We start from the raw sequence: 23,842 nt of genomic DNA, 5'->3' as shown, positions 1-23,842 counted from the left end.
GGTGGTTTTTTCATTAACTTAACTCATTTTACTTATTAGTTCACATTTATAGCTTGGGTTTAATAAGCACACTGTGCAAAAGTCATAAAATACCCTTTTTCTTTAACAATATTTTAAAATCAAGACTCTTTTCTGAGTCATCTCAGGTTTATTTGCTCATAACTTGCTTCTTCTGTGATTTGAGGCCCAGCACAGCCAACTGTAGCCTGTTATTTGACCTTGAGCTTCAGTGTCTTTATTTGTAGTAGGGGAAAGGCATCACTAGTTAATAAAAGTAATAAATTTTAAAAAAGAAGCATTCGACCATCACTTACTATATTCAAAGTGGTTCTGATATATAAGCTGGTTGAATCTCACATTCCTGCAATGGCTTTATTTTTTTCCCCCACTTTATAGGGGAGGAAACTGAGACCCAGAGAGGTTAAATGACTCGCCTGAGGCCACACAGTCGGTGACAGTGGCAGAGCTGGGATGCGAACACAACATGTCTGTATGAGTCAAGCTGACGCCTAAAATTAACCTTCACAGTATCTAAATCAGCCAACATTTTCCCTCCCACATCTGTCTTTCTACCCTCGGCCTGTCAGACTCAGTATCCCCCCACACCACCCACCCACCTTCCCCCAACATCCCCTTATCCCCATCCACCCCACCCCCCACCAGACCCTGCCCATCCTCCTTCCATCCTCTTGTTTTCTGTTTCCACTTGCCTGGGCTTCTTCTTGCTTTTATTTATCTTTATTTATTTATTTATTTATTTATTTATTTATTTATTTATTTTTGAGACAGAGTCTCACTCTGTTACCCAAGCTGGAGTGCAGTGGCACGATCTCGGCTCACTGCTACCTCCATCTCCCGGGTTCAAGTGATTCTTCTGCCTCAGTCTCCCAAGTAGCTGAGACTACCAGGTGTGTACCACCACGCCTGGCTAATTTTTTGTATTTTTAGTAGAGACAGGGTTTCACCATGTTAGCCAGGATGGTCTTGATCTCCTGACCTCATGATCTACCTGCCTCAGCCTCCTATAGTACTGGGATTACAGGCACGAGCCACCGTGCCCAGCCTTCTTGCTGCTTTTAATTTCCCGGAAGCACATTTCTGCCTTGTGATCTTTAGTGGCTCCCCATTGCCTGTGGATAAATTTCATCATCCTTGGCCTGGCATTCAAGGACCTTAACCATCCTTGCCTTCCACTTCTGTCTCACTTCCCACTCTGCCCCAACAGGCGGGCTTGGCTCATGGTCTTGAATACCCACCCACATGTGGGTACCCCTGTGCCTTTGTTTGCCCTGGTCTCTCTGCCTATAGTGCCTTCCACATCTTCATACATTCTGATCTTCTCCTTCCTCCAGGAAGCCTTGCCTGGGGCCTCTCACTCCTCTGAATTCATAATGATTTGATGAACCCCTCCTTAGCCACCTGGAACTACAGACCCACAGGCATTGTCTTCTGTTGCTCATAACAGTGAATAGCCCCTTTGAAGGTGTAATCTGTGCCTCTCTCATCCTTGGTACCCCTGGAATCTCAGGTATATAGCAAGTGTTCAATTAATGCTTTCCAAATGAGTGAATGTTCATGTTCCTCGTGGTCTCCAGGAAACAGAACTCCCTGTCTTCTCTGTTGAATTCAGGACCAGCCCCATGCAAATTTCGGGAAAGACCTGTCCAAGTTCTACCTACTTGCAACAGCTCTTCCTCCCTCCCTCCCTGCATGCTTCCTTCTGTTTCCAAGAATTGTCACATTTCTTCTTGATCAGTGACTCAAACAAAACTGTTTTCCTCTCTTCTTCCATAAAACTTCCTTGTCCTGGGCGCCATTTTCTTGGTTTACTGTGGTGTGAATGGGCTTCTGGCTTCTGGCAAATTAATTCCAGCTGTGATGTTCATCGTGGATAATGGTGAAGAAAACGAGACATCCAGGGGCTGAACGCCACTCTGTTTTTGAGCCTGAGGATTTTGCAGATGAGGAAACTGAGGCCCAGAGGTGGGGAAAGAGGGACTTAGGTAAAGGAATCTGCTGAATTCTCAGTCAAGGCTCCCTGGGGAACTCTCTGCTGTTTCCTGGGTTATCTTGATCATGGGGATTAGAACTACCACTCTGTTGGTGGTCAGTGCACTTTACAGTTTACATGAACTTGACCTAAGATAGGCATCTCAGCTGCTCTGTGAGGTTTCACCGAGGCTCAGAGGGGGGGGTTGCCTGCCTCGACCACAGAGCCAGTGTCTAGCAGTGGAGCCAGGGGTGGAATGCAAGTCGGGCTATGCCATAGCTGTGCTCTCCCTACTTCCCCCGTGGATGCCGATACTCACTGGCTTCCCTACCTGCTGGCAGCAGCCTTGTGTTTACACCAGACTTGATCTACGGGAGGTATTCCCCTGGTTGGAGCAGGTAGCTAGAGAGGGAAGGAGACAGAGCCAAGGAAAAAGCCAGGCCAGGCCTCAGTGAGAAGGACCTGGCCTCAAAGAGCCTAGGATCAGAAGATAGGTGATGTGGGCCAGGCCTGGCTCACAGCCCTCAGAGCTGGGCTTCCTGAGCTGCTGTGGGATGACCAGAGCCTTGTGACTGTCCACTCCCAGCCCCATCCACCACTCAGCCGTATCCTCCCCAACTGGCACTTCTCGGCCTGGACTTGGGAAAGGAACTTTATCTGAGGATGACACACACGTGCGTTTACAATGACATATGTTCACACGCTGAATCCCTGCCCCCCCCCACACAGATGCACGCCCACCCCCACATGCTGCCGACAGTCATGCGCACACATGGGTGGCACATGCCCTCCTGAATGTCTCTAGTTCACGCTCTATTTTAAACAGTCTAGGTGGCAGCATCCCACAGTGATCAAGAGCTTCCGCTCCTAAAGCAAATAGGGGTTCAAATCCAGTCTATTTCACAGCTGTGTGTCTGAAAGTTACCTAGCTTCTCCAGGCTTCAGTTTCTCATCAATAAAACGGGGATGATAGCACTGTTAGAATGAAATGGGTGGACATGTAAAGCGCTGACCACGGGACATTTATATTCATTTCTACTCAGCTCCCACAGGCAGCCTTGGCCTGTGGTCTCAAATGCCTGCCCCCCACTCCCACATCTGAGTATCTCCATGCCTGTGCTCACCCTGGGCCCATGGCCCACAGCACTCTGCTGCCATCTCCACACACGCATGTCTGCCCCCTCCTCCAGGAAGCCTTCACATGCCCTCGGGTGTTATCAGGGGAATTAGAGGAGAAGCTCCTCTCCCCGTGAGTTATTAGAAGCACAGGCTTCAAAGCTGGCCTGAGAGGTGGCAGACTGACGGAGGGTCCGTGATCCCCTTTCACAGATGGAGAAACTGAGGCCCCACGCAGGTGAGGGTGTGCCTGAGTGTTCACAGCAAGTTAGTGTGGTGTTGGGACTGGAACCCAGGACTCCTGCCTGCGGGTCTACAGCTGTCACCTCCTTCTCAGAGTGAAGACTCCCCCCTCCATGGATCTGTTAGTTAGGTGGGTGATCTGGTTCTCTCAGCCAGTTTGAGGGAGCATGGAAGTTGGGGGAGATAGATGGAGGCCAGGGGGGTCCCCAGATGAGCCTCTTCAAGTGTGTGATGGTGGGATACAGAGAGGAGTGGGAGATGCTGGGGAGGAGAGGCCCAGAGTAGGGACTGGGACAGGGTGGGCTGAAGCAGGAACCATGGGTGACCTGGTGAGCCCGCAAGGATGGCATGGCTGTGTATGCTGCTACTGAAACAATCTCTGTCGTCACCTCTTTCCTGCAGCCGTTTATTTATTTCTTTATCATGCCCTTTTGGAAAATGCTGGGAATGCCACCCCTCCTGGGGAATGCACCCTCCCCCCGCTCCCCAGTTCACACCGTCTGGTGTGACATTCGTGCTCACCAGCTTGCACAGTGCTAATGACATTTGCATTTTACTGGCTGGTGAAATGTGGGCTGTGCTTGGTGACGGGGGTAAAGGGATCCTTAGGCAGATGGGAGGTTCCCAGCCTAGAAAGAGGGGCAGGCTTGCTGCTCTGGGGGCCCACACAGGTCTCTGAGATGCAGAGAAAAGGGAGAAGGTGGGTGCAGAGGGGAGGAATATCTGGCGGAATTTAGAGATGCTGTTTGTCTAAAGGCTTGCCAGGAACACAAGGCAACCCAAGTCTGGTGTTCCACCTCCCCTGACATGCACATGCACTGTCCTGTGCGTCACCTCCTTAACATTTATTGAGCAATTTCTAGATGCCAAATGCCCCTCTGTGGGCTTCACAGACTTATGAAAGTCATTTTAATTCCCAGCAATCCTCAGGAAAAGATGCTCTTATTATTCCCAGTTTACAAATGAAGAGTCTGAAGCTCTGAGAGGACACCTGACTTGCCTCTTCTGGAAAGAGGTTGCGCCTGTGGCCAAGGTCCACCTGCCTCCAAAACCCATGCTCTTGGCCACTGTGGGCAACTTCCTGTTCTCTGTCTGGGCTTGAGCAGAGCCAGGAAACATGTGTCTGCTGAGGCCCAAGACTGAGTAGAGGTGGTGAGCATCGTCCCCCGTCCGCCGCCACAGCATGCAACAGGCTCCTGCTATGCTCCTGGGGCTGCTCCAGCCTGACAGCTACAGAGAAGGGTATGGCCCCAGAGAGAGGCCTCAGCATGAGTCAGGAGAGACCCAGAGTTTAGGCCTTGCTCTGCCACCAACTCGCTGTGTGACTTTGAGCAAGCCAGTGCCCCTCTCTGGGTATCAGTCTCCTTATTTGTAAAAAGAGGCCATTGGTCTGGCTGCATGGAGCATCCTAGGAATGCATTTTCACACGAGGAAGAAACTTCTCTCCAATCTGTTTGGACTCATGGAGTTGCCTTGCACTCAGACATACAAATTATGTTTTACATCAAAGCAAATCATGAAACATTTGCTGAACCTCCTCTCCCTTCTGCAAGGGGCACTGTGCTAGATGCAGGGGTTATGATGCTTATGTGTTTCTACTCAGCACACGCATACACGGGCACATGCATACCTTTGTGTCTTAGAATTATTTCCAGGCTACTTCAGTCGGATCTAGATGTTGAGTCTCCAATGCTGATGCTCACCTGCAGACTCCTGCAGTCTTGGTTTTATGACTTCACCTCCTTCAGGGCCAGGAAAGCCCTTCAAACAGAAAGAAGAGACCTCAGCTCAGGCAGGTAATCACAGCTGCCTCTGCTTCCCTCTCACAGGTGAGCATCTCCTGGACAGCGTCAAGCTTCAGATGAGCTGAGCTTCTACTACTACCATCAAAGCAACTGGAACCCCTTGAATTTGATTTCTCGAGACGCGGGCATAATCCTTTTGCAGACGTCTCAACGCTGGCTCTCCAGGTAACGGAGTTTAGGCTTGTTCAGCAAAGGGATTTTCGCTACTTTTATTGTTGCTGTTGTTGTGGCTAAGGGTGACCATCAGCAGGACACCTGTCATTCTCTATCATTCATTCTCTTTCATGCATTAGTGTCTGTCTCCCCCATCACACCAAAGGTGCGTGGGCAGGAGTGTAAGGGGTACAGATAGTGTGAGTGGATCTGAGCCAAGGTTGCTGGGGTTTCACTAGATTAGCCAAAAAGATAACCCTCGGAGGGGCCAGACAGCTGAGAAGGCTGAGGTACACGCTAGCCCACCAGGTTGCTAGCCCATGCCCCTCAAGCTCAGCTGGGGAAGGGTGGAGCTGTTGCCCAGGTAAGCAAGAACCAGTGGTGGGTCAGAAGTAAAGGTTGGCTGCAGTGGGTGGTGAGAGGGCAAAGGCTGAACTGAGGTCAGATGCTGCATCATTTGGGAGCCAACACTCAAACTGGATTAAGCAAGATAGGCCATTTATTAGCTTTTTTATTGGTTTCTAATATATTGGCGATATGGGGCCTATTTATTGGTTTCAAGGCAGGCAAGGCTGAAGCCAGGGCTCAAATGATGCTGTTACGACCATGTCTCACTACATCCGTGTCCTCTGCCTCCCTCCTTGTGAGTTTTAGTCCTTGGCAGCCACTCTCCATGTGGCAGCAGGGCAGGGACATGCAGCTGCAAACTGACGTCTTGCTCATTTCAAATCCAATGGAAGGAGAGCTTCTTTTTCCTAGGAGTTCCAACAAAAATCCCAAAGTCAAGGCTTATTGGATGGTCTTGGGTCACATGACCACCTCTGAGCAATCACTGAAACCTGGAGGATAAGCTACGCTGATTGGCCAGACTGGGTCAGTCCGGGGGTGGGGGGGTTGCGGGGGGAGTGGGGAGGTTGTAGGGGGGTTGGGGGGAGTGGGGGGGGTCTGGGGGGATTGGGGGTGTGTGGGGGGCGGGGGTTTGTCGGGGAGGGTGGTAGGTGTTGTGGGTTGGGGAAGTCAGCCTGCATGCATGAGGGGATGGACTTCCAAGGGAAAATCCAGGCATTGTTTTTAGAAAAAGGAGAAAGGAATGCGGGGCAGACAAAGCAGCAGATTCTTCCTATTGGTGTCATGGTGGGAGTCAGGGGCGGGGGCAATAAAGCACCCAGGTGGTTGCATGTGCCCCAGTTGGGGTTCTTCCTGTGATTTATGGTACCAGGGTTGGCCTCTCTCTAAGTGCCTCATTTTTAGTGAATCCAGTATATGAAAGCCCAACTTTCTCGCGCGCGCACACACACACGCCCCCCATGCCTCTGATGGATCTGCAAGTCGTACTTCACATTCCAAAAAGATTGTTCCAGAAGGTCCTTCTCATAAAGAGTCCCTGCACTCTCTCTGATGGCCGCCCCACTATTTCAGCTACCCCAGCGCCTGGCTGCCTTGAGTAGACCTCCACTCTGGGGGAAGGCCTGTTCCTTCTTCCCCCCACCTCCACTCCTTGACTTGGGGGAGTTTCTTGTGCCTCTTTAGGGTTTATTTGCCCTAAATGGGCCCCTTCCCAGAAGACCAGCCGCAGCCTTGCTTTTCCAAAGCCCCTTAGAGGGACAGGGGAGTAGAGGGGGACGGCCACTGGTTGAGTGGAAGCTCTGCCTCTGGGGGCACGAGGGTACACGTGGCCAGGCCAGCCTGACAGCCGTGCTGTCCTCCACCGTGGCAGCTCTGTCTTGCATTTAGGGTGAGATGTGTGATTTCATTTGAGCAAATATTCCCAGAAAAAATACTGAAAACCACAGCTTGTGATGCTGCCTCCCTGGCAGCTGTGGTCAGGCACTTTGTCAGATCTGCCCTTCACTTGGTTTTGGTCAACCACAAACCTCTTGGCCCTCCCCCAGTCTCTCTCTGGGTCTGTGTCTCGCCTGTGGGCTCCAAAGCTCTGACTCACCGTGCAGCCAGCTCAGCGCTCAGCACCACCCTGCCTTATATGGTGAGCTCAGCACCTCTGGGTCAATGAGTGTTAATTCATTTATTCAGCCAATGGCTGTTAAGTGCCTACCATGTGCCAGGAGCTGTTTTAGATGCTGGGGATTGAGGGTGAGCAAAGCCCAAAGGTCCCTGTCCTCAGGGTTCCCTGTCCTCTCCTCTGGGAGATCTCCTGAGGACAGGACCCTCCTCTGGGTGTCTTGCCCCCAACCCCTTGCCTGATGTCTCACACAGTGCTAAACCATAACTGGGCTGGCTTGGTAGATGTCAGTCAGTTACTTTCTACACCATTTTGTAAAGTTCCCACCTGTGCCTGATGCAGCAGAAATAGCAGAATGACTTTGTTCTCAGCCTTTAGGACTTAGGGTGTAAAGTGCCACTCGTCATGGCCCTGGGGAGGAGGAAGGGCAAGTGTTAGAGATCTGTATGCAGACCTGCTCCTGGAGTGTGCACCTGTTCATAAAACGAATCATACAAGCTCCACTTCCCAGGCATGCTTCATTCATTCAGATGCACTCAACAGGCACCTCAGAGGCCAGCTCTAAGGGAGACGATCAAAGTCAAGACATCCAAGGTAAAGAAGGGGAGGGTACAGAGCAGAAATAGAAAAGAAGCCTTGGGGGTTCAGAGGCCGGAAGGAGATGTTACCGCTGCACAGTGGTGGTGTAAAATCAGGGGATGCAAGGCCTGTGAGCTGAGCCTAGATGTGGGCCAGGTGAGGACGCTAGAAAGGACATTTGGGAGGAAGACACAGTGAGAGCGAAGGCCTGGCGGTGGGACCCTGAGGCTTGAAAGACTGTGCCAGGCAGGAAGCCAGATGAACTCGGTTAGCCTTCTTTCCTGCAGGCCTCCAGGCTTGGCCGTGCTGGGCCTGGGGCCATCTTGTCTTCCAAGGCTGCTTTCAACTACAGCTTGGGTGGGGCGTTTAGTAGCTCCTCCCTTTTCCTTTTGTCCTCTTCGTCCCTGGAAAAGGGAGTTTTGGAGGGCCCTTTCAAAGAGATGGTGCTGCACAAAGACCGGGAGTTCTTAATCCTCTCATTCCTGAGATACTTTACAGAGCTTAGGGCTCATTTTCACTTAGAGCATTGCAAGCCACAGTCCTAGTGGCAGACCCTGGGCTGGAAGTTGGGAGACTTGGTCTGGGCTGTGCTACTGATGTCCTTAGCCTCCTGGCCTATAGTTTATCAAGCTCCTTCCAGCTTGAGACATTGTATTCCATGCCAGACCTGGATTCGGATCTGAGCTCTGCCAGCAGTACAGCCACAGTATTCTTATATGTAAGTTAGGGACAATAAGAGTACACTTCTCATAAGACTGTGTGAAGACAAAAGGAAATACTTGAATGACAGAAAGTGCTTAACAGAGCACCTGCCAGGGATCAGCATTCAGTGTAGTACTGATGCTATTGGTGTTGTTATTATTTATATTTCAATCGTATTAATATAACTCTGTGGTAGTCTTCAGTGTATAGGTGCCTGTTGGTCCATGTCCCAAAAAACTTGGTGATGGGGGCCAGGCGTGGTGGCTCACGCCTGTAATCCCAGCATTTTGGGAGGCTGAGGCAGGCAGATCGTAAGGTCAGGAGTTCGAGAGCAGCCTGGCCAACGTAGTGAAACCCCGCCTCTACTAAAAATACAAAAATTAGCTGGGTGTGGTGGCATTCACCTGTAGTCCCAGCTACTTGGGAGGCTGAGGTGGGAGAAGTGCTTGAACCTGGGAGGCGGAGGTTGCAGTGAGCCAAGACCATACCAGTGAACTCTAGCCTGGGTGACAGAGTGAGACTCCATCTCAGGAAAAAAAAAAAAAAAAGAAAACTTGGTGATGGGGTGGGACGTCACACCCCTCCCATCTCCAAATAATGATGGGGTTGGGGCCGCCTTACCTAGAATCACATTTATTCGTTCATTCACCAACACTTCATTGAGCACTTGCTGTGTGCCTGGGCCTCTGAGAGGCACGTGGAGTCCTATTGGATAGGATGCTCAGGGTCCCTGCTCTCAGCTGCTCAGGTCTTCAGGCTGAGGCCTTGGGGAGAAATCCCACCCCGGCTTCCCGTGGCACCTGAAGCTTTGTTCAACCCTCCCTTGCCAACTTGGGCCTAAGGCCTGGGTGAAATGCTAGAGAATCCACTGAAATGAACTGGTCCGGTGTTGCACGTGGACCTAAAGGATGGGGTGGATTGCCAAGTCCCAGTTCAGCATCAGGAAAACTGAAGTGTTTCAGGGGGAAGATGGGCTTGCCCTGGGCGCCAGTGGCAAGGTCCTGTTTCATTTTCAGCCCCCTTTGATGCTTGTTTGGATCCTGGACTGCAAACGGTTTTTATTATTTCTGGAGGATACCAAGCCTGCACATGGAAGGGGCTGGGGGTCCCGTCTGCCCCTGTGTTTACCTTGCGGTCTCCTAGTGGCTGTGGGTATCTCACCCTCTCTGGTCTCTGGTAGCCAGCAGAGCCTGCCATGTGGGGCATCAGCCAGGGGTTGGTGGATGGATGGATGGGTGGAAGGATCACAGTGGATTTTCTAGAATCCATGTTGTCCCAGCCTCAGCCAGGGTGGCTGGAGATACCAATCTGTTGGCTTGTTTTTCCATGACAATTTGATTTTGGCTCCCATGGAATATCAGGAATTTTCAAGTAGTGGAATGGATTCAAAACAAATGGCTTTTGAGCTGATCAGCTTTCTCAGTTTGATTTCAGGGAGGCAGCCTGGTGTGTATCCTGATTTAAGGACCAGAGCTTGCAAACTCCAGCTCCTGGGTGACCTTGGGCATGTTATTGAGTCTCTCTCAAATTCTCGTCTCTCATCTAGAAAATGGCGGCACTAATGGCATCATAGGGCTGTGATGAGCTTTAAATTAAATAATGAGTGTTAAAACATGTAGCAGAGCTCTGGGCACATGGTAAATGCTCAAGAAAATGATGATGGTGTATTTAATGAACACCCTTAAGTTATTTGTTGCATCTTCTTGCTCCCCCACGGGTTTTTCCAGACTACTTTGCATTTGTAAGACAAAAAAAAATTACTTTGAAAAGTTATTATTACACAAGCAGTATAGGCTTCTTAAAAATTCAAATGATCTGGAAGGATTTAAATTAAAAAGCAAATTCCTCTTCCCTCCACCTGCCAACCACATCAGTCCCTTTTCCTAGTAACATTCTCTTTGAATACAGGGCTCTTCAAGACTAGAACTTTTCTTCTTTTTTTTTTCCTCTCCTTAAGGGCAGGGGACAGGTAGGAAGTCAGGAGGGGACAGTAGTCTGGTGGCTGTTGCAGCCAGTTGTCATCCAGGCTAGAAGTCCTGAGGCTGGTGCCAAGGGGCCTCAGTGGAGCAGGAACAGGAGCAGGAGCAGTCAGGTCCCGTAGGCAGCCTGGCTTCCCCAGCACTGTTTGCTCTGAGTCACAGGGGTCTCCAGCACTCTATGGGGTCTCAGAGTCCTGGGGATGAGAGTGGCCTGAGCCAAACCACATTCAGGCCAGGCTTGGAGTGCCAGGCTCACAAACAATGTGGATGGCCACCTGTCAGGGGCCCCTATTCTGTCACGGTGCCCCAGGGCTCAGTCCAGCTCCAGCGTCTGTGACCCTGGCAGCACAATCGTTTGTTCCTGCTCACCTTCTGACAGTCTGCACTCCCAGCTGTGCCCTCTGCTGCCACACTCGGGTAAAGGCCCAGGTCCAAGTGAACACAATTGGCATTAGGCTCCAGCAGGACTGGCACAGGGCCCAGCACATCGTTGGTGCTAAATGGACTTGCAGCAGGTACAAGGTGTGCCATCTGCCTTTACTTCTCTAAATCTGATTTAATCTGCCCTCAGCTCCCTCCGTGCATTTGAAAGACATTCAATCCCAATTATGTTGGGGAGTGGATTTCTTGCCACCTAGGATCACATAGGAGGCTTGGTGGCCTTATGTGATCCAAAACATCTGGGAAAGGCTGCTGAACTTGAGCCCGCACAGGGGCCCCGCAGACAGCCTGCTTTGCCAATCTCAGGGTCTAATGAGGCCAGGTGGGCAGCAGCTATTTCTGTGCCAACCAGGGCACAGCTGTGGTCTTTGGTTGCAACTCCAAGCCATGAGCTTTGGTGTTCAGTCTCCCAGCCATTCTCTGGCATCTCAGGATCCCCCCATCACAGTCTGATCATCTCTTGGGAGAGCCATTCCTGGAGCAAGGCACCTGAGCTCGTAGCTTTTGGATCCCACCAATCTGGCTGATCTCCAGAGACGCTCTCCACCCCTCCCCTCAAGTCTGCTGCCTCTGCCGCTCTCCTCTGCACACTCACACCGCAGCCACCTTCATGGGCTTCAACCTAAGCTGTCTTCCTAAACCCAGCCACTTTTCTGACTGGCCTGGGAAACCAGCCACCCCCAAGGCTTAGAACCCAAAGACTTGGCCACCATCTTGGGAAAGAAGAGAGAATACCCACTGCAGAGTGAACACATTGGGGAAAAAAATGTCTCAAGACATATCCTGTCTGCAACAAGACATATCACTGGTTGCAACAAATGCATCAATACCTTTCATTCAAGTATTGGTTGAGCACCAACCTTAAAGCAGATTCTTTCAGAGGCTGGAGGTAAAAAATAATAAAAGACCAACCTCAAGTTGCTTAGGGTTTAAATAGCAGTTCTCAAGGATGCTCCTCAGACCAGCATCACCAGCATCTCCTAGGAACTCGGATATGCAGATTTTCAGACCTCCATCCCAGACCCTCATGAATCAGAAACTTGGGAGTGCAAAGGCCCAGCAAACCTGGGTTTTGACAAGCCCTCCAGGAGATTCTGATGGAAGCTCAAGTTTGAGGGCCCCTGAGGCAACAGCAGGCAGCAGTCTGTCTAATGCACTGTGATGCATCAGCCCATAGACCAGGTGATGCATGCTGGGGAAGGGGGAGGTACTGGAGAAGGCTTGGTTTATGATTTTTTTTTTTTTTTTGAGACGGAGTCTTGCTCTGTCACCCAGGCTGGAGTACAGTGGCCCGACCTCGGCTCACTGCAACCTCCACCTCCCCAGTTCAAGTAATTCTCCTGCCTCAGCCTCCTGAGTAGCTGGCACTACAGGCGTACACCACCAGACCTGGCTAATTTGTGTATTTTTAGTAGAGATGGGTTTCACCATGTTGACCAGGGTAGTCTCAAACTCCTGACCTCAGGTGATCCACCCTCCTCAGCCTCCCAAAGTGCTGGGATTACAGGCATGAGCCACCACACCCGACTGGTTTATGAATGTTTTAAAGGGGGACAAAGGGGTCTGTGTGTGAGTCCAGAGAGAGTAGATTCCCGGCAGAGGGATTAGCACATGCAAAGTCCCTGGGGCATGGCAGAGCAGAAGCATTCAAGGAGCTACAAGTGGTGCCACTGGGTGGAGTGAGCAGAGGAAGTAGGGGAGGGGAAGGGATATGAGATAGGCCTCTTGTGCTGAGTTTGGGCTTTTCCCCAGGAGCACTGGGGAGCCATGAAAGGGTTTATGCAGAGGAGGAAGACAGATGATGCCCTGAGAAGATGGCAGGGAGGTGGGATAATGGTTGAAGGTGAATAGACTCAGTTGCAGTCATTGCAAGGCCTCCAGCTGGTGACAGGCTGGCTTCTAAGGGCAGGGCTGAGCCTGTGGGGAGATGGAGAAAAAGGAGGCCGGGTGCAGCATGGATACCCTGGTCATGCAGGAGTTCTGCCCTGTTACTAGATCCTTCCCTCAGGGGACTCAGTTGGAGGCTGGAGCCCAGGTGGCCATCTGTCGTCACTCTCCGTCTCAGTGCCTTGGAAGCCTTCAGTCCCTGCCAGGCACTGTAATTCATCTTTGCATGCTCCCCTTTATCTTTTTGGGGATAGAGGAAAATAAAATACCATCTGCACATCTGGGTGCTAGGCCTGGAATGGAGGCACCTGGACGTGCAAGAGCTAACCCAGACACCGCTGAGTGTGGAGCTGGGAGGAGACCAGGAGAGGATCCTGTCGGGGCCTGAGGTGGGAGCCGGGCTGTGGGTGTGGGTGTGAAGGGCACCTGGCCTCCCCACCTCAGTACTGGCGTGGGGAGCCCCATGGAGAGGAGGGAGCAGAGCCCCTCCCTTAGAGACCCCAGCCTTCCTTGCTGCTTTCCTAGGCCCAGGTGGGCACAGGTTAGGGAATGCGGGCTCGACTCTCCCAGGATCAGGGCTCTTGCTTGGAAAGGAGCTTCCAATGAGCTCATCCTACAGTGAGTCCAGCCACTGGCCCGGAGGATAAAACTTGCAAACCACCACCAGGGCCCCGAGTCCTTGGGGCGGGCAGAACTGGAGAGAGGGAAGGTGGAGTCCCCACACCCGGGGCAGAAAGTGAGGCAGGTCTGAAATAAGCCGCTGGCTGGAGGGTCAGATGGGGACTCTATATCCTTTGAGTTTGGCAGCTCCTGCTTCCAATGCAGCCACTGCTGGTGCTAGTTTAAAGAGCAGTTGCTTGGAGCCAGGTGATGCCCGCTCTGGTCTGTGTGTATTTAAGGATCACATTAGCCCCAACCCGCAATCACTGCTGATTTGTGGTGAGCACTTGGAGGAGCTGTGGTTCTGGCTGAGGGGTTGCCAGCCAGGCTCTGCCCATTAGGTCTCCTCCCTCAGGAGGGCTCAGGCTCCTTTTTCTACTTTACTCTTAGTATAGATTTAACTCTCGAAAGAAGTGATCAGCAAGGATGTGTGGCCTCGCAGACTGGGCTGGGAGGGATTTTAAGGTCATCAGTTTTGACTCCTTGAGAGGTGCTCATTCAGCTTCTGCTTAAATACCTGTAGCGACGGAGAGCTCACTACCAACCAAGAGAGTGGTATTCAGACTGCTTTGAAAAAAGTCATTCCCCTGCTTTGTAAAGCCTTGGGTTTAAATCCTATCCATGCTGCTTGCTGTGTGACCACAGGCAAGTGACTCACCTTCTAGAGCTCTGGTTTCCTTTAGTCTAAAATGGGTTTGGTAAATATCCGCTTCTCGCTCGTGGAGAGGTTAAAACCAGTTAACTGTACAACCAGGAAGAAGTCAGATCTCTCCACAGTGCATAGAAGCTGAGCCCAGACAGTCTTCTCAGCAAATGTACATGTCCCACATCCAATAGTATCAGCAGGATAAATGTCAGCTTCTCCCTGGCACATAGCTGATGCCAGGATGTGATTGGTGCTGCCCCTCCTCCCTTTGATGGAACCGCAGTGCCTTAGAGACATGGCCGGGCCCCCTCCATGGCTTTTATCCTAACTCAGAGGCCTCAGACCACAGGATGCCCTGAGCTGTCACACGGGCCCAGTGTTCAAAGGCTTCTAGGAGGCTCAATCTCTCTGGAGGCCTCCTTCCCTCACACAGTCTCCTCCCAGGGCCCTGTCAGAACACCAGGCCCATCCTCCTCACATTATCAGGCTTTGTGTCAGGGTTTTAATGAGGTCGGGGTGGGTGGGCAGGCCGCATTGCCTCGACTCCCACAGGAAATAACAAGAAAGCGCCAGTGGAACGGCTCAGGTGGAGAGGTGGTCCCTGAAACTGGCAGTGACCTCAGGCCTCAGCCCACAGTACCACACTTCCCACAGGGCATGGGCTTTGCCCCCTACCATACCTTTCTGCAGTCCTGTTTTGCTCTTGTTCCTATTTTATTTTTTAAATAGTTTTATAGAGGTACAATTTACACACCATAACATTTGCCTGTTTTAAGGATATGATTCAATAGTCTGTATTAACTTTACAAAGTTTTGCAACCATCGCTACAATCTAATTTTAGAATATTTCCATCATTCCCCAAAGAAATGTGGCACACATGAGCCATCAGTCTCTGTTCCCACCCCAGCCCAAGGCCACCACCAGTCTATTCTGTGTATCTATAGATTTACCTTTTCTGGACATTTCATGTAAATGTACTCATATGTCTTGTGTGGAGGTGGGTGGAGATAGTGTCTGCTCAACAATATGCCTGTCTCTCCACAGCCAGCTAAGGCCAAGGCAGAGGTGTGTGTGTGTGTGTGTTTTTTTTTTTTTTTTAAGAGTTGAAAGAGCTCATCGAGGCCCCTGAGTGCAATTTTTACTTCAGTGCAAGAAAGAAATCCTCTGTACCAATCTCCACATTGAGACCCCTCTGACATCTGCTTTAATACACCTAGTGTCAGCAGCTCACTACTTCCTGGAGACTACGGGAAATTCTCAGATCCTGATCGCATAGAGTGCCAGGCCTACTGGTGTCATTTGATCTTTGGTTTTATCCTTTGAGATGGAATCATTTTACAGCTCAGGAAATTGTAGCTCAGAGAGGTTGAGTCACTTACCCAAGGTCACACAGAGGATGGCTGGATTTAAACCCCACATCTCTACGATTTCAAATACCTGGTTTAACACCTGCACCACATTTCAGCTGTTAAAGATGTCACTACATTCCACTCTGCTGGGGGACTACTCATCTTTGTATTCGGGTTCACTCTGTCTTCTTATGTTAGTAACTTCTACTCATTGTTTCTAGTTTTGCTGAGTAGACTCACACAGATCACCAACCTGAGAGTGGAGTGGCATAGAGACTGGAGAGGAGGAAGGAAGCAAGGAGGACTTCCTAGAGGATGTCTGAATTAGGACTTGAAAGATAAGCAGGAATTGATGGGCAGAGCTGGTAGGGAAGAGTTTCCAGGGACTCTTAACTGACAGTTCTTTCATATTTCACAGCTGCTTGAGACTGGAGGGAACTGTTTAGAGTTTTACTCTTGCTGTCTGTCATTCGCAGTTTGGGCTATTATAACAAAATACCATAGACTAGGTGGATTAAACAACAAATATTTATTTCTCAAGATTCTAGAGACTGGAAGTCTAAGTCAGAGTGCCAGAATGGTAGGGTTCTCGGTGAAGGCCATCTTCTCCTTGCATCTTCATGTGGCAGAGAAAGAAGCAAGCTCTCCTGTCTCTTCTTATAAGGGCACTAATATTATTCATGAGGGCTCTATCCTCATGACCTAATTACCTCCCACCTCCAAATATCATCACATTGGGGGTGAGGATTTCTATATATGAATTTGGGGAGACACAAACATTCAGTCCACAGTACTATTTATTCTTCCCCACACATCACCAGTAAGTGGTGGTCCAGCAGCAGTGCTTGATTACCTCCAAAGACAGGGAGCTTACCACCTTACCTGGGAACGTGTTCCATGGTGGAGCAGTTCTGATTCTGCCACAACCCGCTTGGGACCATGCAGGACACAGCCAGCCCCTCTTCATACCACCAGCCTTCAGGATGCTGGGCCTGGCAGGCAGGTCCTGGAGGCAGCCTGAAAGTCTTGGCTGAGATGTGCCCTGTTCCTTCATCCACTCTTCTCAGTGTGTATTGTTTGGTGTAGATGCTGCTCATGCCTGCACACCTGTCTCGGGGATGCCCAGCCCATACCCTTGGACTTGGAGGCAGATTCAGAGTAGCGGTTAAAAGCCACACACTATGCCCTCATGCAATCTTTTCTCCATGCACAGAGACAGAGCATGGAGGGAGCTCTGTAGTTTCTCTTCATCTTTTTTTCTTTTTTTTTTGAGACAGAGTCTCGCTGTGTCACCCAGGCTGGAGTGCAATGACACAATCTTGGCTCACTGCAACCTCTGCCTCCTAGGTTCAAGCAATTCTCCTGCCTCAGCCTCCAGAGTAGCTGGGATTACAGGCATCCACCACCAAGCCTGGCTAATTTTTTTGTATCTTTAGTAGAGACGGGGTTTCACCATGTTGTGTTGTCCAGGCCAGTCTCGACCTCCTGACTTCAGGTGATCCACCCGCCTCGACCTCCCAAAGGGCTAGGTTTACAGGCATGAGCCACTGTGCCCAGCCTCTTCCCCTTCTTATAAAGATATCAATCCTATCAGAATAAGACCCCATTCTTTTTTTTTTTTTTTTTTTTTTTTTTTATGAGATGGATTCTCACTCTGTCACCCAGGCTGGAGTGCAATGGTGAGATCTCGGCTCACTGCAAGCTCCGCTTCCCAGGTTCACGCCATTCTCCTGCCTCAGCCTCCTGAGTAGCTCGGACCACAGGCGCCCACCACCACGCCCGGCTAATTTTTTGTATTTTTAGTAGAGACGGAGTTTCACCGTGTTAGCCAGGATGGTCTCGATCTCCTGACCTCGTGATCCACCCGCCTCGGCCTCCCAAAGTGCTGGGATTACAGGCGTGAGCCACCGCGCCAGGCCGACCCCACTCTTATGATCTGACTGAACTTCAGTTACCTCCCTAAAGGTCCTATCTCCAATGAAGTCACATTGGAAATTAGGACATCAACATATGAATTTGGGTGGATGGAGGCATAATTCAGTCCATAGCATGCACCAACCTCATAGGGTTGCCACGAGGATTCACTGAGTGAATGCATGTAAAACATCAAGTGCAGTGCCCGGCATATGGTAAGTGCTATGCTCATGTATGCTATCATTGGAGCACTGAGCATTACGGGAGAATCCTTTTTCCATCCTTGCTGCAAGTCTAGACCCTGTGAAAGCCTGATGAATACAGTTCACATGTTATTTAATGATAGCAGGTATCTATATTGTGCTTACTATATACCAGGCTCTGCTTTAATGCTTCACATAAGTTATTGAAGCTTCACACCAGCCTTATGAGATCTATACTTTTAATATCCTTATTATGCAAAAGGGAACTGAGGCATAGAGAGGTGAAGCAACTTGCCCAAGGTCACACAGCCATCAAGTGCCTGGTAAGTTGATACCACACAGTTAAGTAATATTATAGTTAATATTAAGTAATATTCATTAAATGCCACCTGCCCAGCCTGGGCACAGGGTGCCTGTGCTCCAGAGGAGATAGATCCATGACCAGGCAGTGGCAGGACTGCATGCTGAGTGTTCTGACAGGGCAGACCCAGGGAACTGTCATGGAGCCCAGGATACCTAGGACTGTGGCACCTAGCCAGGCCTAGAGAGACACCAGGGAGGGCTTCCTGGAGGCAGGAATGTTTCAGCTGAGGTTGGGAAAAAGATGGGAGAAATGCTTGGATAAGGGGCTAGATGTGACGGTATGTGGTTATGGGTTGCCGGAGGACTCAGCCAATCATTTCCATTCTAAGATAGTCCAGTAGTCCCTTGGCAGCACAGGGGCCCTGCATAGCCTAGAGACCCTGGGGTGGCCCAGCACTTCGTGGCAACCTGGGGGTTCCATGTTAGTTCAGAGAATTTCATGGTGGCCCAGAATTTTTTCCCACACTCAAGGGACCTATGTGAGCCTGGGCACACCATGACAGCCCAGGGATTCTGGATAATCCCAGGAGTGCCATGGCAGCTTCAGGAAGTTCCAGACATTTTGGACCCTGGGGATTCTGTGACAATCCCGGAGATTGCGCGGCAGCTCCAGGGTCCTGTGGCCTTATTCTTGTGACTGCAAGAACAATATGCAAGCTCGTAGCAGACAAACCCCTTGACTGGAGACAAAGAAAGCAACATGGAAGGGACCTTCTCCAGCGATGCATTTTACAGGCTTAAGTCTAAGGAGATGTGGCTGAAAGCCCAGTCCTTCCAAGAGCCGGGGGAGCTGAGGGGTCTGGACTCCTTAGGGTTTATTTCCTTCTGGGAAACTGAAAATGAGCCACCTCGAGGAGGTCTGCGGGGAGTGCTGTCCTGACTTGTAGGCATGTGACTTGAAGGGGACTTAGGATGCGCCTGTTGCCTGGATACGCAGGCACTGGTCGTCAGAGCCCTCTGAGCGGAGCATGGGGCAGAACCCAGAGGGAGCTGTTATCTGCGAAAGGAGCTGGCATTCCTGGACCTACGGACATCAGGATTGGCTCCTCAAGGGGCCTATATGATCTGGGCCCTCCCAGGCTGGCATAGCTGCGTTTGTTCCGGCCCTGCCACTCCAGGCCAACTGGGTGGCTTCACCTGTCCCCACCTTGCACCCAGCACCCGCAGCATGGGGATCGCCCTACATCTGTTTCTTAGGGGGCTTCAGGAGCTGAGTGGGGTGGGAAAGACCTCTGTATAAAAGCGTGAGGACACATTCCTGCTCCACTGTGGAGCTGTGCACTCCTGGGCAAACTCCTTCACACCACTGAGCTTCAATGTCCTCACCTGTAAAAAGGAGATGGGCCTAGCACAGTGCGGGACATACAGTAACCAATGTTAGTTTCACCTCCACCTCTTCCACCTGAATCAGAGATGGCAGCCCGGTGACCTGGGCATGGGGAAAAGGGTGGGTCTCAAGAGGAGAGCCCATCTGGCCCCATAATAGTCAATGGTCTTTGTGCCTTTGCCTCTGGGCAAAACCTCCCTCCTCTGCCCTTGGAAGAGCCAGAATGATCTCTCCCTGTTCCAGGCACTCGATCTCATTTAGCCCTCCCTCTAACACTGTGAGATAGTACTATGGCGATCCCATTTTACAGATAAGCAAACTGAGGCACAGAGAAGGCAGCTCAGCTGTCCCAAGTCACAGAGCAGGGATTCATTCCCGAGTCTGTCTTGATTGCCAAGCCTGGACACTAATCACCTCTCTTCCCGGGTATCCTTTTGAAACACCCCAGGGAGAAAGAGGAAAATGGTGAGATGGGAACCAGCTGGAGAACTAATTGCATGCTTGGTGCCTGGGTAGGGGGACATCTTTGTCCCTCAGGTCTATGGCTGGCTGGGTTGGCAGTTCCCAGTGGGGAGGCTGTGAGGAGAGGCTGGGACTGGGTTCCACCCAGGCTGACTCCTGATCCACTTAAGGATCTTCCAGCCCTCAACAGCGTGGAACCTGCTGAGACCGTGCTTCTCCCTTTAGCAACCCTTTTTCGGAGAATTCCACAGGAAGAGGAGGGAGGCAAACAGACATAACTAGAGAGAAGGAGGGGTCCCGCAGCCCACAGACTCATTTTGCTTTTCCAGCCAAGTGAGAATCAGCATTAAACGGGGGGTAGGGGGGTAAGACCCACTTCCCCTGCACCCCTGTAGTTACATCTCCCCCAGGGCTGGAGCAGCAACTCCATGCAAGAGTGAGAGGACTTGAACCAGCCCCTTGCAGACGTACATTCTCCCCTGTGGGGCCCTCCCTGCCCATGTGGGCCTAGAACACCAGACAGCCCAGCTCACAGCCAGCCTCTCTGATGCCACTGCCAAATACCAGACCACTTACCGGGCTTTTCCAGAGAGCTGGTGTCCCTAACCAGAGCTCTAAGCCTGCAATTAGGCGAGCAGCAGAGGGCTTAACTTTCTCTGGGCTGTGGGCATTTCAGTGGGAAAGATAAGATTGGTTTGGATTAAGCTAGAGCATAAAATAATATTTATCCTCAAACAATACTCTCTGGCTGGGAGCAAGTCTGGGCCCTGGGGCTTCGGAGGCTAGGGGCTGCCAAGGGATTTGCCACCTCCCTTCAGGTCACCAAGAAATCTTCCCTCCCGACCTTCCCTCAGCCTGGCTGGTTCCACAACCCAGTTCGCAGTGCTTGCTCTCATTACAAAATGGAATCGAGAAGACGTTACAGCGTTCAGAGCATAATTATCTGCAGAGCACTTGCCCTGTGCAAAATTGTCTCATCGAATCCTTATAACTACCTTGGGAGTCGAGCTTATTGCTCCCACATTGATCCAGACTCAAGTCCCAGCTCAGTCACTTCTAGCTCTCGACCTCAGGGAAATGGCTTCATTTCCTGTGCTCCTCAGTTTTTCGCCTGTAAAATGGGAGTGATAATAGCTTTCTCAAAGCGTGCTCAGGAAGATGAGCTAGGATTTACATAAAACACCTCATCCGTGCCTTGGCGCCATAGTAGTGCTTAATGAATGGGAGGTGATATTATAAAATCTTAATCTTTCTGGTAAAATGGGCCTCAGGTAGGTGAAACAGCCTAGCTGGAGTCACAGAGCTATTCAGTGGCAAAGCTGAGATTCAGACCCCAGGTGGTGTGGCCCTGTGCGAGCCAGGCCTCCAACCTACTTGTCAGGAAAAGGCCCAGGCAAGAGCTAGCCTGGCCTGCATGGGGCTCGGGGTGCCACTCAGACACAGCCTGGAGCTCTGGAGAGGAAGGACCCCTGTGCTTCCTGTCCCCAGCCCCCTTTTGTGGAACAACAGGGCCGTTTTCTATTCCTTATCCCATGCCTCAGTGACCTGTGCCCCTGGGAACTGGGAGAAGATCACCCTGGCTCATTCCCCGGATGAACAAAGGTGGGTCAATTCTGTCTACGAGAGGACAAGGGCTGACTCCAGGGAGGCAGGTGTTATGTGTCAAATAGGGTGTGTGCCAGCGTCCCCAGCTTGGACACTGTAGAAGGCACTCCTCTGATTAGTGACCTTTGCCACATGTGACCTTGCTGTGTGGCCTGAGGAGATCCCTGTCCCTCTCTGGTCTTTGTTTTCTTATCTCCAAAGTAAAGGCATTGGAAGTAAACAGAAGGGATCATTGCCTAGGCTGGAGAAATCAGGGAAGCCTTCATGGCTGAGGAGACATCAAGCTGGGCCTTGGAGGGTGAGAAGGAGTTTTCCAGGCTGACCAGGGAAGAAAAGATATTCCAGGCCCAGGTTTTAGCACCATCAAAGACACGGTAACATCAGAGTATGGGGTTTAAGTGGTGGCCCTTTTACAATGATTCGTTTTAATTACATAAATAATACATGTTCCTTGTTGTAAAAAATAGAAATCATTCAAGTATGAAGAATAAGATAAAAATCACCAACAGTCAGCTACTCTGTGGTACTGCTTCAGCCCTTTTTAACATGATTGAGAAAGTGGCTTGTAAGCTCCCTGATGTATGGAGACTCTCAGCTCCTGGGCAGACAGCAAAGAACAAAGAATTGTCTTCTGGAAGCAGAGCCAGGCCACAAGTCCCAGACAGACAGGGTTTGGGAAGAGCCCACCGGGAGCATTGGTGCCTCCTCCCCAAGGCCCCTGCAGAGCCTTCAGCGGATGCCAGGGTGGAGGGACTTCTCCGCCTCTGAGGAAAGGAGGCCCAGAGGGAGGGTCTTTGTGTGCACAAATGCAGCCTGTGGGAAGGGCCGTGCACTGCCACTTCTGGCAGTCTCTGGGCCTGTCAGCTGGCAAAAGTCGCCATCCCGCTGCCAAACCGTCAAGGGATCCCCATAGTGGCTGAACTGTGGTTTCCTATGATGTCTGCAGGGTACAGCAGGCTGGGGCGGGAGCCTGATGACATTGTGAAGCCACTACTGTGATCTTGCCAGTTCTCCAGTGCTGCCTTTAAAATGTGATTCATCTAATGGATATTGGGTGGGGTTGGGCAGGGGCAATGTGTGGCCCAGGAAGAGTGGCCTGGAATGGTCTGTCCACGGTCATTCGAGGGGAGAGGTGCAGGCTGCAGAGATCCCAGTGTCCATTCCCTGGGCTCCCACCCCTGTTCTCCCATCCCCAACACAGAGAACGTTTTCCAGAAGCCTCAGCCAGGACCCACTCAACTAAATAAAGCGGTGAAAGCAGCCCATGAGGACCCCCCACCTCTGCCCCTCTGTTAGACCATCTCCCCAGGCGTCCAAGCATCTGGGGCCCCAGAAAGCGGGGAAGGGAGGGGATGGAGAGAAAGAGCCCAGGTTGTGGTGGTGACCACCTGAGCCATCATCATGTTGGCTATGAAAATAGGATGGGTTGTTCCATTTCGCCCACAGCCCCTGTGAAGTCTGTTAACGGTAATTACAAAGTTAGGAGAAATTCCCAGGCCTCCTAATTAGTGTGAATAGGGGCTGGGTAAGCTAGTCGTGGGAAAATAGATGTCTTTGTTTGCATTCTTAAGAGGAGACCACAGCTTTCTACCTTTAGGTGTAATAGAGCTTGGCCTCTCCTCTCTCCCTCTCCCCACTGCTCCTGGCCCAATACCCTGCACTGTGGACAGGCACATAGTTGCACATACCCACTGACCACTATATCTCCTGTGTGTGTGCACATGCACGCACACACACGCGCACGTACGCACACACACATACGCACACAGAAGCACAATAGACTGCATCTTTCCATCCCGAATTAAGACGTCATCTGGCAAAGCAAATACCAAAAACCAAACAGCATTTCAGCCATGCTTCCGGCCCCACTGGCAATACCATCAAAGGCCCCTTCCCCCAGCTCCACCCCAGACACCCCAGGGGACTCCTTCCCAGGCCTCCCCAAATTAGACTGTCTTAACAAACCATTACGTGTTCCAATTAGAGCAGCAGCGGACCTGGCTGGCTGGGCAATGTAAGAACGCTCTTCTCTTCCCGCTAACAGGCTGAGGGGCACCGCCCCGGGAGGGAATGAGCCACGCTGGGCTCCCCTCTGGACGCTGTAGAGATAATGAGATCCAGCGTCTCCATCCCGGCCTGAGGAAGGCTCCCTGCTCTCTGGGTCTGGGGCCAGCCTGGGGGAGCTTTGGAAGCAGGAGGGAGAGAAAGAATAAGGAAGTGAAACTAACATTTATTATGCAGTATGGGCTATTGAGCCTGTGCCAGGAAATGTTGCACAGGATGGTGCTTTTTAAACTGAGTGGTGGGTACCCATGGGTCCCTGGGGTACTTCTCCCTGAACCAGAAGGTACACAGAGTCTCAGGGTTCACCCTGTGCATCCTGATAGAACATTAATTCTGGAAGATTTGGAAGATAACACCTTACTTTTATATTTAAAAATCATATTGTTTAAATGT

The 23,842-nt window shown here is 51.0% G+C and overlaps 1 protein-coding gene across 2 annotated transcripts in view; it reads left to right on the top strand.

Moving 5' to 3' along the window:
- TSPAN18 (tetraspanin 18) overlaps window positions 1-23,842 on the top strand; it is a 201,999-nt gene that overhangs the window by 127,479 nt on the left and 50,678 nt on the right. For both annotated transcript variants that reach the window (XM_037999484.2, XM_037999483.2), the window contains exon 3: window positions 5,179-5,319. The gene's annotated coding sequence lies outside the window, so the exon portion shown is untranslated. The remainder of the gene's footprint in view (window positions 1-5,178; window positions 5,320-23,842) is intronic.

This window comes from Chlorocebus sabaeus, chromosome 1 (genome assembly GCF_047675955.1).
Source record: "Chlorocebus sabaeus isolate Y175 chromosome 1, mChlSab1.0.hap1, whole genome shotgun sequence".
Taxonomy (NCBI): domain Eukaryota; kingdom Metazoa; phylum Chordata; class Mammalia; order Primates; family Cercopithecidae; genus Chlorocebus; species Chlorocebus sabaeus.
Note: the sequence above shows the minus strand (reverse complement) of the source record. Positions and strands in the feature narration are given on the sequence as shown.